We start from the raw sequence: 17,546 nt of genomic DNA on the forward strand, positions 1-17,546 counted from the left end.
AAACCCAAGCGGTTTCTAGAAAGTGTTGAAGAAGGCCATTGCTGCAGTTCATTCACCTCTGAGCTCAGTACACAGCCATGCTGCAAATTATGCCCAAATAGATGTTTGGTTCTGTATGTTGCTGCTGATAAAAAACAGCTTCAACCTCTATGTTCATAGAATCATAGAATCATAGAGTTGGAAGAGACCACAAGAGCCATCCATTCCAACCCCCTGCCATGCAGGAAATCTAAATCAAAGCATCCCTGACAGATGGCCATCCAGCCTCTGATTAAAGACCTCCAAGGAAGGAAATTCCACTACTCTCCGAGGGAGTTTGTTCCACTGTGGAACAGCCCTTACTGTCAGGAGGTTCCTCCTAATGTTGAGCTGGAATCTCTTTTCCTGGAGCTTGCATCCACTGTTCCAGGTCCTAGTCTCTAGAGCAGCAGAAAACAAGCTAGCTCCCTCCTCAATATAACATCCCTTCATATATTTAAACAGGGCTATCATATCACCTCTTAACCTTCTCTTCTCCAGGCTAAACATCCCCAGCTCCCTAAGTCGTTCCTCATAGTACATGGTTTCCAGACCCTTCACCATTTTGGTCACCCTCCTTTGGACACGCTCCAGTTTCTCAATGTCCTTTTTAAATTGTGATGCCCAGAATTGCACACAATATTCCAGGTGGGGCCTGACCAAAGCTGAATACAGTGGCACTATTACTTCCCTTGATCTAGACACTATACTTCTATTGATGCAGCCTAAAATCACATTGGCCTTGTTTGCTGCTGCATCACACTGTTGACTCATGTTCAATTTGTGGTCTACTTGGACTCCCAAATCCCTTCCACACGTAGTTTCATTCAGCCAGGTGTCACCTATCCTATATCTGTTCATTTCATTTTTCCAACCTATGTGCAGTACCTTACATTTCTCTATGTAGAAATTCATTTTGTTAGCTTTGGCCCAGCTTTCTAATCTATTGTCATTCTGAAGTTTGATCCTGTCCTCAGGAGTATTAGCTACTCCTAATTTGGTGTCATGTGCAAATTTGTTAAGTATACCCCCAATTCTGTCATCCAAGTCATTGTTAAAGATGTTGAACAGCACTGGGCCTAGGACAGAACCCTGTGGGACCCCACTGGTCACTTCTCTCCAGGATGAAAAAGAGCCATTATTGAGCACCCTTTGGCTTCAGCTGTTCATTTCATCCATAAATTAGATTATGCATCTGTATTTTATACAAGAGAATCAGTATCCAGTAACATAATGAATACATTAAGCTAACACTGGATGTGTGTACATGATCCAAAGTAGATGAAAATATATCTTATATCATTCCTGTTGTTGTTGTTGTTGTGTGCCTTCAAGTCATTTTAAACTTATGGCAACCCTAAGGCAGGCCTATCATGGGGTTTTCTTGGCAAGATTTGTTCAGAAGATGTTTGCCATTGCCTTCCCTTGAGGCTGAAAGCATGTGACTTGTCCAAGGTCACCCAGTGAGTTTCATGGCCAAGCTGGGAATCTAACCCTCATCTGCAGAGTCGTAGTCCAACACTCAAACCACTACACCATGTCAGCTCCTTTATATCATTCTTACCTGTTGCAATTTGTTTTGTTGGCAGAAGTACATGTTGATTAGTATATGGCTTTATACAAATAATTTTAGAAATGTGTTGGTTACCTGAGTCTTTCTTTTCAACTGCTATCCTACATTTATTTGTTTCTCTTGCAGCTGGCACTGAATATTAGACCAGATTTCTGAAAAGCACTTCCTTCCTGCTGGGTGTTGGTAACAACATGGCCAGGAATTTGACATTTATTTGGGAGCCACCCTGGATTGATGGCTACATCCTGTGTTGCTCATTTCACCAATATCATATACAGTTGACACTCTGTGATAAATTGTGCTTGAAAAGACACTATATTGTTTTGTGTTTGTTTTTCTGATATTAAAAGCTTAATGTCTTAATTTAAGGGTGGGAGGACAGGAGAAGAGCCTCCCTCCCAGATAACACTAAGGCCCTGTACAGACCAGCCTAAAAGGCCAGCCTGGGGGCAGAGTCAGGGCGTAGTGTCCTGGCGTATGCCCGACTCCCCCCCCCCCCCCCGGACACCCTGACACCACACATCTCTCCAGACGATGTGGGGCATCATGGTGCGCCTCCGGCGCTGCATCCAAATGATGCAGCGCCGAAGGGGCACCATATAGCTGCACCACTGCAGTTTATGAACCCTCAGAAGGCTGGATTGGGCCATGGTGTGAGGGTGCCATGGCCCTGATTCAGCTCAAGAAGGGGTGGCTGAAGGCTGCCTCTAAGATTACATTTAGAACTGGACTGGGGAACCCTTTTCAGTTCAAGGGCTGATTTAGTTTGGGGCAGGTACATATTCTCCAACTGTACCAATTTGGCAAGGACAGTCCCATCTAATCCTTTGTCATCCCACTTTGTCAACTGTATTTAAAATGTCCCAGTTTCACTCTCCTCCTCCCAGTTGGGTTTTCATTGTTCAGTGGATTTTTGTTTGAATTTGCTAAATGGCCAACAAAGCTACCTCTGCATGTTTTCTGGATTGTTAGATACCACATTGTAGCCGCAACGAGGGAATCCTGAAGAGAGCCAGTGGACTGGGACCTTCAACCAAGGTAAAACAATTTTTCTTCTTCTTAAATTTGGACTGGATTGACATGGTTTACCTCTATACCTATCAAATTATTCCGGATGCAAAAAACATAGAGGCTTCTTTATAAATCCATTGTCCTCTGCCTACGAAGAGGCATGTGGCCTCACAGGAATGGAGCCAGATTGGATTGCAAGAGAGGAGTCCATTTTGAGATGTAAACGGACTGTAAATTTCCTGGACTCTGAAAATCTCCCACATGGCCAGGAGGAAGAGGAGCCTGCCTGTAAAAGATGCCCTCCCCATACCATCTTAACCAAGGACAGAAACAACAGAATGCAGGCATCTAACTCATATCTCTAATTTTAATCCTGTTTGGTTTGGAACATCTTGCCTGATGAAGAAGCCAGTGGAACTTTGAAAGCTTGCAACAAGTATATTGTATATCTTGGTTAGCCAATAAAGGTATCACTGGTGCATTACAGACCACCTGAAAGCGGCAGTCTGCCGGCGCTGCCGGTTGCTCCGCGAGGGAGCTGCAGCTTCCGTACCGCGCGGCTCCCTTGCAGAGCAAAAAGAAGCCCGAAAATGGCGCTTCTTTCTGCGCTCCGGAAGTGGTGCTGCAAGTGCCCAATGACGCACTCACGGCGTCACTTCCTCTGCATGACGTGTGGACGCTATGCGTCCACTACGTCAAAATGCTGGCGCCCATGTGTAACAGGCGCAGCCATTTTGTACGTACCCAGTACGTACTAGTGTTAGGGGCATGTGTAAAGCACGCCCTTTCCTAACCCTAGTATGTCCTGGGGACGTACTTTATGCCTGTCTGGAACGGGCCACTGTTTGGTGAATTTTTGTTTGAATTTGTTAAATGGCCAACAGAGCTACCCCTGCATATTATCTTGTGTATTCTAAAGCAGGAATGAGGAACGTGTGATTTTTCCACATGCTGTTTAACTACAGCTCCTACCATCTCTCACAAGTGGTTATGTTGGCTAAGGCTGATGGGACTTGGAGTCTAACTAGATCTGGAGGGCCATACATCTCCCAACATATTCTAGTTTCCTTTTTTTAAAAAAAAAAAACCTCAAAATTATATAGAAATACTCAGGAGAGAAATATCATGTGAGAAGAAAGTTAATATCCAAAATTAGATTGAGTTAGATTAATCTTTCTAATGTTAAAATTCCTCTCAAAGTTTTACAGCTGGTACATGTGTTCTGTTTCATCCCAGCATTGTAGCTGACACTGGCATTTATCACATGCAGGTTATTGGAGCTAAGATCGGGGTGACTGCGGGTCGAACGATGCGAATTGACGTTATAAGGTGAGTGTTTTATCACACCTGGTTGCCCTTCCATTGCCCTTCCGAATCGAGGGGGAATCAAATAATAATAATAATAATAATAAGGTTTATTTGTATACCGCCCTTCTAAAACAAAGTAATCAAGGCGGTTTACAACAATTTGCATAACAATAACATAACACTACATATTCAAATACATCATAATATCAATAGCAATACATCTCAATACAAAGGCAACAATACAGTTATCAGTATAATATCAATGCATATCACAAAACAGCCAATATTACATATCAACAATAGCGATATCCACACAACATTAACCCTCCAACCCCCAGAGTTACCACAAATACAAAAAACCCCAAAAAACTGCCCAGATGGTATCAGGGCACAAACCACAGTTCTTTCAGCCGCGCTTACAGCAGCGGCTTTGGGGCAAGTCCTCCGGCCGCCTCCCCGGTGGCATGGGGGGGGGCGTGGCGGCGTCCTCCTTCGGGTGCCGGCGAGCCGGCTTAAGTAGGCTGCTCTCACCGGCCTCCTCCCTCCGCAGGTGCGCCGCCAGAGCGGCTTTGGGGCAAGTCCTTCGGCCGCCTCCCCGGTGCCATGGGGGGGGGCGTGGGCGTGGCGGCGTCCAAGGCAAGTCACGTGATGTGGATTCAGGCAAAGCGGAGTGAGTGCAAATTGTATTACCACACCGGTGCATACCATGTGGATTCAACTTGATTCTAATTGGGACCCTTGCGCATGCTCAGTGGGGCCCTGAAGGCATCCTGACCCTTTGCACTTCCGGGGTTAAGAAGGGAGCCTGGTTCCACTTTCACGTGAATGACAGCTTCACCTTTCTCCCTTCTGTTTTCCCATCCCTGGCAGCCAAATTCAAAGGAGTCCTCCGTGTCAGAGCCCCTATCCATTTCAGCCACATCTACATCTATCCTCCTGTCATTCTCCTCATCTATTTCATCTACATCTCTCCTTCCCTTTTTAACAGTTGCCTTCTCTTAGGTTGCATCCACCGGAGATAATCCGGTTTATGTCAACTTTAACTGTCCTGGCTCAGTACTATGGAATTCTGGGAACTGTAGTGTCCTGAGACATTGAGCCTTCTCTGCCAGAGAGCTTTGGTGCCTCAGCAAACTAATAACATTATTATTATTATTATTATTATTATTATTATTATTATTATTATTATTATTATTAAATTATTTTATTATTATCATTATTATTATTATTATTGGAGTTGGAGTTTGTTGTGGGGTCCTTGGCTTGAGGCTATGGAATTCTGGGAGTTCCATCTCTCCCTCCAGCCTTCTGTTTCTTTCCCTTTACATCTGTCATCTGGATTGAAATCTACCCTCCATCCCTTTCTATTTTCATGTGAATGCTAGCCTCTGTATCTGCACTGGGGAAATAATCTGGTTTGACTTCACTTTAACTGTCCTGGGTCAGTGCTATGGAATTCTGGGAACTGTAGTGTCCTGAGACATTGAGTCTTCTCTGCCAGAGAGCTCTGGTGCCTCAGCAAACCAATAACTTTCATCATCATCATCATCATCATCATCATCATCATCATCATCATCATCATCATCATTATTTTAAAACAATAAATTAATAATATTATGTTACAAATAAATTACTATTATTATTATTATTATTATGGGAGTTGGAGTTTGTTGTGGGGTCCTTGGCTTGAGGCTATGGAATTCTGGGAGTTCCATCTCTCCCTCCAGCCTCCTGTTTCTTTCCCTTCACATCTGTCATCTGGATGTACCCTCCATCCCTAGCCTCATGTGAATGATAGGGAATGTCATCTATCTCTAAATGCCCTCTGCTTTATCCGAATGTATCACCTACCGGCAATATTATTATTATTATTATTATTATTATTATTATTATTATATGTCTTTGACTGCAAAATAATCAGTGTAGAAACTGCAGTTCTCCTTGGAAGTAAATCCTGCCTCCACCTTGGCCCCACTTTGGAGGACGTCCTGCCCCCCACCCCCAAAGAGTCCTTTAGAAACTTTACTAACCCCACTTTCTCTCTTTGCCCCCCTCTTTTCCATTTCTCTCCCCCCTCCTCGCCAGCATGTCTCCTGTCCACGTTAAAACATGAATGCATTCACTCAGGGAGGAGCAACGGAAGCCAATGGGGCAAAATTGTAGCACGGCATCATGGGAAATTTGCAACCCGGGGGTTTTGCGGTGGTGTACCAGAGCACAAGCAAAGTATCATTCCACACCAGACCAATTCGCAGTGAGTTCGAAGCAAGCTTGAATGCAAATCCTGTTAATTCACTTATTTAGCGAACGCTCCAAAATGAGGAGCCAGTAAGGATTCAGTCCGGAAGCGCCATAGGAGAAGCTCCGATTGAAAGGAACCAGGTGTGAAAATACATTAATGTTATAACGTGAATTCGCATCGCTCGATTCGCAGTCACCCTGGATCTGAGCTGGAAAAACCCCATTTGATAAATGCCACTGGGTATGGGAGCAACAGTACTACTTTTAGGGGAGGTGGGACATGGGGTTATGGGATTGTGTTATTTTAATTGTAAGATGAATAAATATTATTATTATTATTATTATTATTATTATTATTATTATTATTATTACTTTCATTTTAATTTTAAGAATTAATTATTAATGAATTAATTGGTTAAAGATTAATTTCCAAGAATTCATCTGAGCTCATCAGTTCTCCAAGGTTTAAGTGAATACATATTCTAGGGGCAAATCAAGAATCGAATTATGGGTGCATCATTCCCATTTGAGCGCGCTTTTGATCCTCATTGCGCCGATATCGTTCCCATTGGAATTCAGATCTGATGCCCTTGGAAAACCCAAATCAGTGGTGGATAAACCAGTTTAAAAAGGGTGTACATTTTTAGAGGTTTTTCTTGCACCTCCTGAGTCCGATTCAGGTCAAATGAATGGGAACGACAAGGGTGTCTAATTTGGGAACTTGGGGATGGAAGGAGCAGTGCTCAAGGGGCTGGCCTGAGGGTGTCACCCGTTTGTTTTCTTTCCTGCATTACCGGTGCTATTTCCCCCCGTTCGCATAGCCTTTCCCCCGGTGGAGTGGAAAGCAGGGTAAGGCGATTGCATGTGTAGACAATTTTTTAAAATTAAGCTTTCGATCGCTTAGGTGCTCTGTTGTGTGTCCAAACATAACAAATTGCTACATTGACCTCCAAACACAGTAAACACATTATGCCCCCCTGCAAGCTCCCCCCTACTCCACATAGACCGACGTGTGAGGAGACCCATTGAACACCATTTTTAACTATTCTTTTTTCTTTTTTCCCCTCTGCTTGAGTACCTGAGTGTCTGAGCGCCTGAACAGCAGATCGGCTTTGCATTACATGCCTGCTTGATCGCCCCCCAGACAGCCCAAGGAGTAATGAGGTAGGCAAAGGGATTTGGGGGATGGATGCTCCTTCTCCTGTCCCCAGAGGGGTTTTGGGAAGACATAGGACAGCCTGGGAGGGAAAGGGATTTGGGGGGATGGATGCTCTTTCTCCCTTCCCCAGAGGGGTTTTGGGAAGACATAAGACATCCTGGGAGGGAAAGGGATATGGGGGCATAGAGGCTGCTTCTCCTTTCCCCAGAGGGGAAAAGCACCTAAGCAATTGATTGACTGCTTAAAAACAAAACAGAAAAACGGGTTTGAAAGATGCAAATGGGAACGGGGGAAAAAAATAGCCCACGCCAAAATGCATCCAAGCAACTGACGTCACTATGACGTCTAATCGCCTAAGCACTTGATTGACAGCTGTTTTTTTTTAAAAAAAGAGGTTCCGGAAGGGTAATGGGAACAAGGAGCAAATTACTCCGCTTTAAAATACAGTGGAGGAAATCCAATGGGAACGAAAACAGGGGTCAAAATAAATCGAGTCAATTTGCACCGTTTCATAATGGAAACGAAGAACAGATTTGAATAGCCCCAGAAATAAAATCCGAACCAGAATTGCGCCAATATAAGGTGCTTTATTTGCCCAGTGGGAATGGGGCCCTAGTTTCCTTTTTTTTTAAAAAACCTCAAAATCACTGGCATAAGACAAGAGTTCATAACTAAGAAAATATAAGCAAATGGAATACAAGACACAGTCATGTGTTAAAGGGACTCATACAAAGGGATAGTTAATCCATCTTTGAGACAATGGAGTAGAAGGAAATGATGCTTGTATAAATAATTCTCTGTTGTTTGCTTCGAAGTATTAAGAATGATTTACTGGAATTTCATGCAGTTTGTTGCCAGACAAATAAAACAACAAAGAAAGTGCAAGAAACGGTTACAGTAAAACAATACCCAAAATATTCTAGGGCAGTCCTGCATAGTCTGAATAAATGAGTTTGAAAGCAAATCAAGTTTGAATTGTAATTGGAAGCCAAAAAGACTAAACTGAGGCTCTCATACTTTGAGCACATCGTGAGACAATATGACTTACTGAAATGACAATAATGCTTGGTAAAGTGGAAGACAACAGGAGGGGAGCTATATTACTAATGGACTGATTCAATCAAGAAAGCCACAAGCTTGAGTTTGCAAGACCTGAGCTGTTGATGACTGAATCTCTGGGAAGTCTCTCATTCATAGGATCAATTTGACAGTACATTTTTAAAAAATGAATCAGCATGTCCTATAGTTTACCAGGTTTAATATAATCAACTACCTGCTGATGGTCCCCTGCCAGTATCCCAATAAAACTATTTCTGCTAACTGTGTTGGTATTGCTGTAAACAAAATAAATAATAAATTGGTGTAATTTTTTTAAAAAAAAACAGCCTGCCCCAGTTTCCTTGGTGATCAGTTGTCTTTATTTGCAGGCTTAATCTAGGTTCTGCAAATACTTTTTGCAGGTATCCTGTGGGTCTGGACCCCTTTGGGGGCCGAACTACCCTTTCACAGGGGTCGCCTAAGACCATCGGAAAACACATATTTATACATAGCAATGAAAACAATTGTATGGTTGGGGGTCACCACAACATGAGGAACTGTTTTAAAGGGTTGCGGCATTAGAAAGGTTGGGAATCACTGATCTAGGAGTATATGAATCTCAAACAGAGAAATTATGCCACCTAGTGGTCTAACAATTATGTCATAGTTACATTTTTGGCACTTCATACAAAGTATGGTTTCATTGCTGATAATTAAAATAGTTCTTTAGTTTTCAGGAAAGGTTTCAAAATCTTTTAAAATAACATTTTTGAAAATTATCTTTCAAAGGCATAATAAACATTCTTAAATTGTTGTGAGCTACCTTTGAGTTGACTGGGACTCATGGCAACCTTGTTGATGAGAAATCTCCAAGACCCCCTATCTCTTTCTGCTCTGCTTTGATCCTGCAGATTCAGGCCCATGACCTCCCTGATTGAGTCCATCTGTCTGGTGTGCAGCGTTCCTCTCTTTGTATTGCCGTCTACATTTCCTAGCATTGTTGTCTTTTCTAATGAGTTGTGGCTTCTCATGATGTGGCTGAAGTGTGATCTCCTCAATTTAGCCCATCTTCCATTCCAGGGAGAGTTCAGGCTTGATTTGTTCTAGGGCCCTAAAATTTGTTTTTTTTGGTCATCCAGAGTATCCTCAGCACTGTTTTCCAGCACAAGATCTCAAATTACTTGATTTTCTATCTGCTTTCTTCACTGTCCTCTTCCTCCAGCAGATAAATTTCCATGTCAGCCACTAGGCCTTCAGTGAATGCTCTGTTTTGACATGTGAATCCAGAATTCTTATGGAATCCCCTATTCTCCAACTAGTATATGACAGATGAAAAGGTGTGAAATGCCCCACTCTGTTCCTTATTTCAGCGTTGAGAGTATTTCTCCATGAATATTTAGACCGAGAATGGGAATCATACAACCCCTCAGATATTACTAGGTATTACTACTCAACATAATCAATGCTGAGGAATGCTGGGGAAGTTGCAGTCCAACAACAGCTGGAGGGTTGTTTGATTCCCACCCCCTTGTTTAGAAAGATTCTTATAACCATGTTAATGGGTTTACATTCAGCATGTGTGAACATTTCCATGACTACTTAAAGTGAACATTTGTCCACCATTTCACCAACTGTATGGAAATTCATTCAATCCAGGTACAGCTATAGCAACAGCAATAAATTTCTATACCGCTTACCAATTTACTAAGTGGTTTACAAAGTGTAAATTAATTGCCCCCAACAAGCGACCTATGGAAGGATGCCAGGTTGAGTCAATCCAGAGCCCCTGGCTGGTATTGAACTCACAACCTTGTGGTTTATGAGTGAGTGGCTGCAGTACAGGCATTTAACCACTGCACCACCAGGGCTCCTGTATCTAGGATGTGTGTCCTGGATTAAGAACAACTGTGGAACCTGTTATACTAGAACAAATCAGAGATGAGCACGTCAAAAGATTCTCACAACCATCTGAATGAATGTACATATAGCAAGAACACATACTATAATGTTTGGACATCCGTCACTAAGATGGGGCTATCCCCATTCCAGATCACATGGAGACATCTTCTCTGAAATGGTGTGTAGTGTTCCTAATGGTGTCAGAGTGGGGCTGTTCAATATGAGCAATTGAACAAGAGCAATATTGGACTCACAGCTTTCTTTTTTTTATACTTCACCATGATTAATCGTATGGAAAGTGAGCCATTTATCACTATGGCTTCCACAGAATATGGCATCTACATCTTGGTTCTTGTACATAGGCTTCTTATGAAACCATGGCCTTTTACAGACAGCCAAAATAAAGCTGCTTAGAGTCACAGTAGAGGTATGGTGTTTCAATGATGCACGCGTCCTAAGAGTCCAAAAGCCACACCAAAGCCACGTTCCAGTCCTTAGGGCTGGAGCATGGCTTTGGTGCGACTTCTGGACTCTTAGGACACATGCATCATTGAAACACCATACCTCTACTGTGACTCGAAGCAGCTTTATTTTGGCTGTCTGTAACAGGCCCAAGTTGTGTTTGTTATTTTAGCTGAAGATATTTTTCTTAAATCCAAGTTTCCTTAGAACAACATTTGTCCAGTCTCTCCTGTTCAGCAAGCCTATTACAAGAAAGGATTACCAGTACAGAAAAATGTGGCACCCGGTGAGCTTTTCTTTTCATGTCTGCTTACAGAAATCCTTCCAAAATGGTTGTCTTTTGTCCAAAGATTATGTGGAGTTTTTTCTTATAGGATAAGAAAAAAATACATGCAGAGCAGTTCCATATCCCTCCCCTCCCCAACAACCCAACATATTTAGTGCATTGAGAAGTTGGCTGCTCCCCTTCATCCATCACAGCAGGGGTATTCATGACAACAGAGCCTAAAGATGAACCTGGACAAAAGCATCGGAGTCTCCTTCCCTCTTGCTAAGCCCCAGATGAGAAAAGAAGAAAAGCAAAATATATTATTAATGGTGACAAAAGAAGATTCTTGTGCCAAAGGTCATTTATGTCTCTTAATGTGGCATCCTCTGTATTGAAATAGTTAAAGCAAACAGTTTGTTTTGTATTTTCCTTCTGTATGTTGTGGCTTTAATTCAGTCTTTTGGCCTGCAAGAGCTGGCTCTACTAGTGGCATCACTATGGTTGGTGTCACCCCAGTGTGGTAACTCATGTTGTCGCTCCCAGACAACCACCCCACAGCTCCAGTGAGTGAGAGCTGCTGACAGAGGGAGGGATCGGTCTTGGTTGCTTCCCTCCAACCATGGGGCAAAGAGACGGGTGGGAGGGGGCCAAGACTGGGACCCTCAGGGATCCTCTCAGCCCTACAGAAGTGGGGAGGGAGGGTGCAGAAGAGGGGGGAGCATGCCACCACCTGATGCCCTGAACCCCTCCCCCAGAGGCAGTGCCAGGTAAGCTGAGAGTGGGAGGGGAGGGAGTGGCAGTAGGAGAGTTGGCAGCAGAAGGGAGGGGTTCTCTCCATTTGCTCTCCCCTGTCGGGCAGCCTTACTGCCCTTGCCATTCTGGCCAGGTTGCCTGGCACGCACCCCAATAGCCTCCCTCTGCGATCTCCCTCTGCTGTCCACCTGCTACAGCTGCTAGTTGGAGCAGGGTGCCACTGCCATCACATCTGGCAAAGCTGTTGGCCCTGTTTTGAAATTTTGGTGCTTCCAGCAGCAGCAATGGTAACCACAGACTCCTCCCCTTCTCCAGAAAGAAAGGAGTCTATGACTACCCAGCCACTATTACCTCTGTTTTCTGCCCTGCCAGCAGCCCAACCGGACTCGGAAGAGGCTGCCAGGTGACCGAACCACATCTCCCAGATGCCTGACACACAGCTGCCCACCTTACCATCTCTCTTCCTTCCCACTGCCCTGCTATGCATTGCCTTCTGGGGCAGAGAGGGCAGGGTAGTGGGCCATGGGTAGGCAAAGCAGTCTGCTGCAGCAGCTGGTAGGGATGGGATACTGATGCCCTCCAGCAGCCCCTCCTAAGTCTGGGCAGGGCTGCTGGCCAGGCAGGAAAGGAAGGTGATGGTGGCTGTGATGGCCATGAAATCCTTTCCTTCCTTCATCCCCTCTCAGGTGTTACCTGGTGTTATCCACCACCACCACCACCACCCCTAGCGATGCCCCAGGGCTTTACTATTGGCAAGTTTGAGGAGATGGCTTCAGGCAACCAGTGCTGGTTACAGCCTCTTCCTTTTTCTCATTTTCAGGCTGTTCTCTCCAGCTGTTCTCTGCTCCAGGATAAAGTTTTTTTGTGCCACACATAATCTTCCTGGTCCTTTTTGTGTTATAGGTCTAGCATTTTTGGAAGTAAGAATTGAGATTCACACCAACCTTAGATGGTGCAGACTTCCTTATCCTGTAGTTCCTTCCCAATGTAGGTCAAATGAACTTATTTTTCCAGACCCAATCTGAGTGGATTATCTAGCCCTAGCCCATGATTTTACATAAACGTAAGATAATGGCATAATCATCCCACATAGTCCACATCTCTGGGAGATGTTTTGGCTGAAGAATAAGGTGAATAAACAAATACCACATTACCCAGTGAGCAGGAGGTTATAACTACAGTGAAAGGAGACTATAACCCCATTGGGCTCAGTGTACACTAGTTCCTACCTTCCCCAGAATCCAAGTTCTGACATCTTGGCATTTGTGAGAGGACTTTAACTACATTTAGCCAGTCATGGTTACACAATCCCACTTGCAACATTCCTGCTCAGCTTGGTAGGGTAGGCAAGTTGGGCACGCGTGCCCATGTCCTCTCTAAGGGTACAGTTTATGAATCTTTGAATAAGGCTAGCACTAGGTTCTGAATTTTGCTTCATTTTATTTTTTGGTAAGATTCTTAAATTTTTACTGTTATGATAGATTTTAGCTACATAGCAACAACCTTAGGTCCTTCACTGAGAGAAAGGTTGGATACAAATTAAATTAGAGTGAGAGAATGAAAGAGAGAGAGAGAGTGATTACCATTGTTATTTCAACTAACAGGATACTTAAGAAATTCTAATCCCAATTCGAGTGTAGTCTGCCAAATATGATCTCCCTCAGAAACTGTTGTCTCAATATAATTAGGTAGCAAAGCTTGTATTCTAAGTAAAAATGCAATTGGTTATATCATGACCCCATGGATTACATCCTGACTAAAATCTTTGTAATGATGGAGATTCCTTACCTATATTTTTCAGGAGTGGCAAAATATATTTCTACTTGATTAATATTTTTCCTAGTGTAGTAAAATAGCAGAAGTAAAAATGAAAGTGAATAATGCAGTATTTACTCAAGTCAAGTCCAACACAAGCAAATCAGTTCCACTGATTTCAACTGAAGATAAAGTACATTCTTGTAGGATTTCTCCTGTTAGAGTCAATGTTGGGCTTAATCTCAGATGGATCACAGCCAAACATAAAGCCACTAGACTGAATAATTCACTTGCAGCCTCTGTGTAGAATAGCAGTCCCTTCTACAGATTCCTGTTGTGCTCAGAGAGGTTTTCCAAATTATCAGTATTATGTGGGGGGGAGGGGAGTATGTCATTATAACTTTTAAACAAAAGACTAGATTTTTAAACTCAATGTTCTTCCTAATTCTCTTTGAAGAACCAGGCTAGCTTTCTAATTATGGTGTCCCTGTGTTGTACCTGCTTCTTGAATACATTCTGACCTTCAGCAAGGTTAAACCAAAGAATCCAAAGAATTCATTTGTCATGGAAGCCACTGGAGAATAAAGTGATGGATTGCCTGCACTCAACTGATATTATTAATACCTTCAATGCAAACTGACCTCTGCTAGTCATTCCCAGGCTGTATGTTGCTCAGACACCACCATCAAGTCAAATTCATGATGAGGTAGATTTGGGCTGGGTATGTTTTATGGGCCCCAAAAAGTAACATTTCCACATTCTAGTTTTACAGTGTAATACTGAGTCAAGAACAGATTAGTGTGAATTAGTGTAGCAACTAAGGCCCCATACAGACAGGCCAAAATAAAGCTGCTTCATGTCACTTTTGAGGTGTGCTGTTTAAATGATGCATGCGTCCTAAGAGTCCGGAGGCTACGCCAAAGCCACACTCCAGTCCTAAGGACTGGATGGGCCCTAAGAGCCAAGAAAAGAAAGTGGAAATAAAGCCAAGCTTTCTCTGTGTTTCTTACCACGTGCTATCTTAATGCTTCGGTCCTCCTCCCGTGGAAGATGGTAGTGAAAGTGTGTCTTTTGTAGAACAGATTTTTTTTCAGCTAAACAAAAGACTTGCTTTTACAATCATTTCCTACAGGAAGAGACCTGAAATGCTGCAATGTTATGTATTGAGGCACAGAGAAAGCTGCTATTCTCTGGCTCAATATATACTTTCTTTTCTCATGTGTTAAGGCTCTAGGAGTGCAAGATAGACATGAGGAAGCCATTGATTTAACCATTGTTTTACTAAAATGGACTGAGTACTGAGGACCTAGATTCAAATCTCCAATTAACAATGAAGTTCAAAGGATTGTTGTAGAACAGGGTTGTTGTAGTCGGGATTAAAAGAGGGTGAAGAAAATCATGTATGTTGCAGTGAAGTCTGTGAAAGTATGGTGGGATCAAATGGTAAAGATAAACTCCATATAGGCTTTAAGCAAATATTTCATCCCAGCACCTTTCCCTAATATTTGCCATATCTACTACTGCTTGCCATTTCTATGGGGTTATTGAAAGAATGTATAGATACTACTATGAACATTCATAAAGTACTGCATAAAATTATTTTACTGTGATTATTAAGGTATAGAGACAATGTGATATAGTGACTTGTCAAAGGACTTTGACTCAAACACTAGGACTCCAGGGGTCAAGTGTTCAAATCCTCCTCAGTCATAGAAAGGCAGAGAAGAAAAGCAAACATCCTCTCTGAATAAATCTTATCATAAAAACCCTATGGTAGATAGTCACCAGAAGTCAGAGTTGACTTGAAGGCACATAGAAACAACAAATAATCAGGAAAATTATTGGGGTTTAAGAGTCTTAGATATTGCTTGCTGAGATCATCTACAAAAAAATCCAACCAATCTCTAAAATACATTGTCTGAGGCTCTACCACATGGGGACTTTTACCTAGCACTTGAAAAAATTACTTTTTGGATGGTAACTCCTCAACCTGGCTCAGGACTCTTGGGTGCATAAATAACTTAAGCTTTCCAAGCTCTTCAGTTACCTGCCATTGGTGTATCGATTATCTTTTTTTAAAGCTGTTCTTTGTTTTTATATAATAAATAATATAATATAGATAATATTATATAGTAAATAACATTATTATTTAAAAATAATTAAATAATAATAATTTATTATGATACAACTTTATTTGATTTTATGCATTTTCAAAAATATGCGCTGCCTTGTAAGAACAAACAATCTAACAAAGCACTTGTAAAATCAAGCCACTCTTCAGAGATTACCCTAATCCCCAAAGAAGGAAAAGACATGTTGGATCCCTCAAATTATCGCCCAATTTCCCTACTCAATACCGATTACAAAATTTTCACAACAATTCTAGCGGGTAGGCTGAAAAAAATGTTTGGTAAATATAATCAGCGAAGAACAGAGAGGCTTTTTACCGAATCGTTATTTGAGAGAGAACACAAGAGTTGTTCTGGATATTTTGGAATACTACGATCAACATTGTGATAAAAAGTTGGGTTTATGCTTTCTCGATCTAGAAAAGGCATTTGATTCTGTTAATTGGTCAACACTAATAGAAATATTAGAAAGAATCAAAGTAGGAGAGAATTTCTTGAGTTGGATGAAAAAGATTTATAGTAACCAAAAAGCACAAATAAGGATTAATAGAGCGAAATCCAAATTTATTAAAGTCCAAAGAGGAACAAGGCAAGGTTGCCCCCTCTCCCCCCTTATTATTTCTATTAGTTATGGAACTATTTATTAATGATATCAAATTTGATCCAAAAATAAAAGGTACGTTAATAAAAAAACAGGCATACAAAATAAGAGCCTTTGCAGACGACACAACAATTATTTTGGATGACCCATTAGATGCGTTAGAGGAGGTTCTAAAAAAACTGCAAACATTCGGCCTCGTAACAGGCTGCAAAATCAACAAAAGCAAATCAATGATATTGACAAAAAATATCAAGGGAAAAGAGGAGAAAGAATTAGAAAAGATATCAGGCATGAAAATCGGAAAAAAGATTAAGTATTTGGGAGTACAACTTACTAAAAATCCGAAAGATTTGTTTGAAAATAATTACAAGAACCTATGGAGTAAAATAAAAAAAGATCTAATAAAATGGAACAGATTAAATCTATCCCTAACAGGAAGAATTGCAGTAATTAAAATGGCCGTTCTGCCACGCATTCTTTTTTTATTTCAGATGATCCCAATCATAACATCAGATAAGATTTTTAAAGAGTGGGATAAAGATCTTTCTTCATTTATTTGGAGAGGCAGAAGGCCGAGAATAAAATTTAAAATTCTCCAGGATGCACGGGAGAGAGGGGGGATCAGCTTGCCTAGTTTAAAATTATATTACGAGGCGTGTTGCCTGATGTGGATAAAAGAGTGGGTATTGTTAGAGAACCGAAATCTATTAGAATTAGAAGGAGATGGTTTAGGATTTGGCTGGCACGCGTACTTAGCGTATGGAAAAGATAAGACAAACAAAGCCTTTAACAACCATTGTGTCAGGAAAGCCTTGTTAAGAGTTTGGAACAAATATAGAAGGAGAATAATACCCAAAATACCAGGTTGGATATCCCCTCAAGAGGCCTTCTATAGAAAAGAAATGATTGGGGAAATAAAATGGTACAAATATTCGGATATTCTGGGAAGAATGCGTGGCAAAGTAGTGTTAAGGACAAAAGAGGATCTAGAGGCAGAAGGTTGGAACTTAAACTGGTTTTCATATAGACAGATGGTGGAAAGATTTACAATAGACAATAAGGAACCAGGATTGGACATTGAAGAAGGGACATCTGAGATAGGAAAAAATTTGTTAGATACAAACAAAAAAATAGTCGGGAAACTATATAAAATTCTGCTGAAGTACGAGATGGAGGATGAAGTAGTAAAAGAACAAATGATCAAATGGGCAAGAACTATTGGTCATGAAATTCAACTATCACAATGGGAAAAAATTTGGAAGGACAACTATAAGTTCACAGCCTCTCAGAGTATTCGGGAAAACTTTTATAAAATGTTTTTTCAATGGTAT

Source organism: Sceloporus undulatus, chromosome 1 (assembly GCF_019175285.1).
Source record: "Sceloporus undulatus isolate JIND9_A2432 ecotype Alabama chromosome 1, SceUnd_v1.1, whole genome shotgun sequence".
In the NCBI taxonomy this organism is placed as follows: Eukaryota; Metazoa; Chordata; class Lepidosauria; order Squamata; family Phrynosomatidae; genus Sceloporus; species Sceloporus undulatus.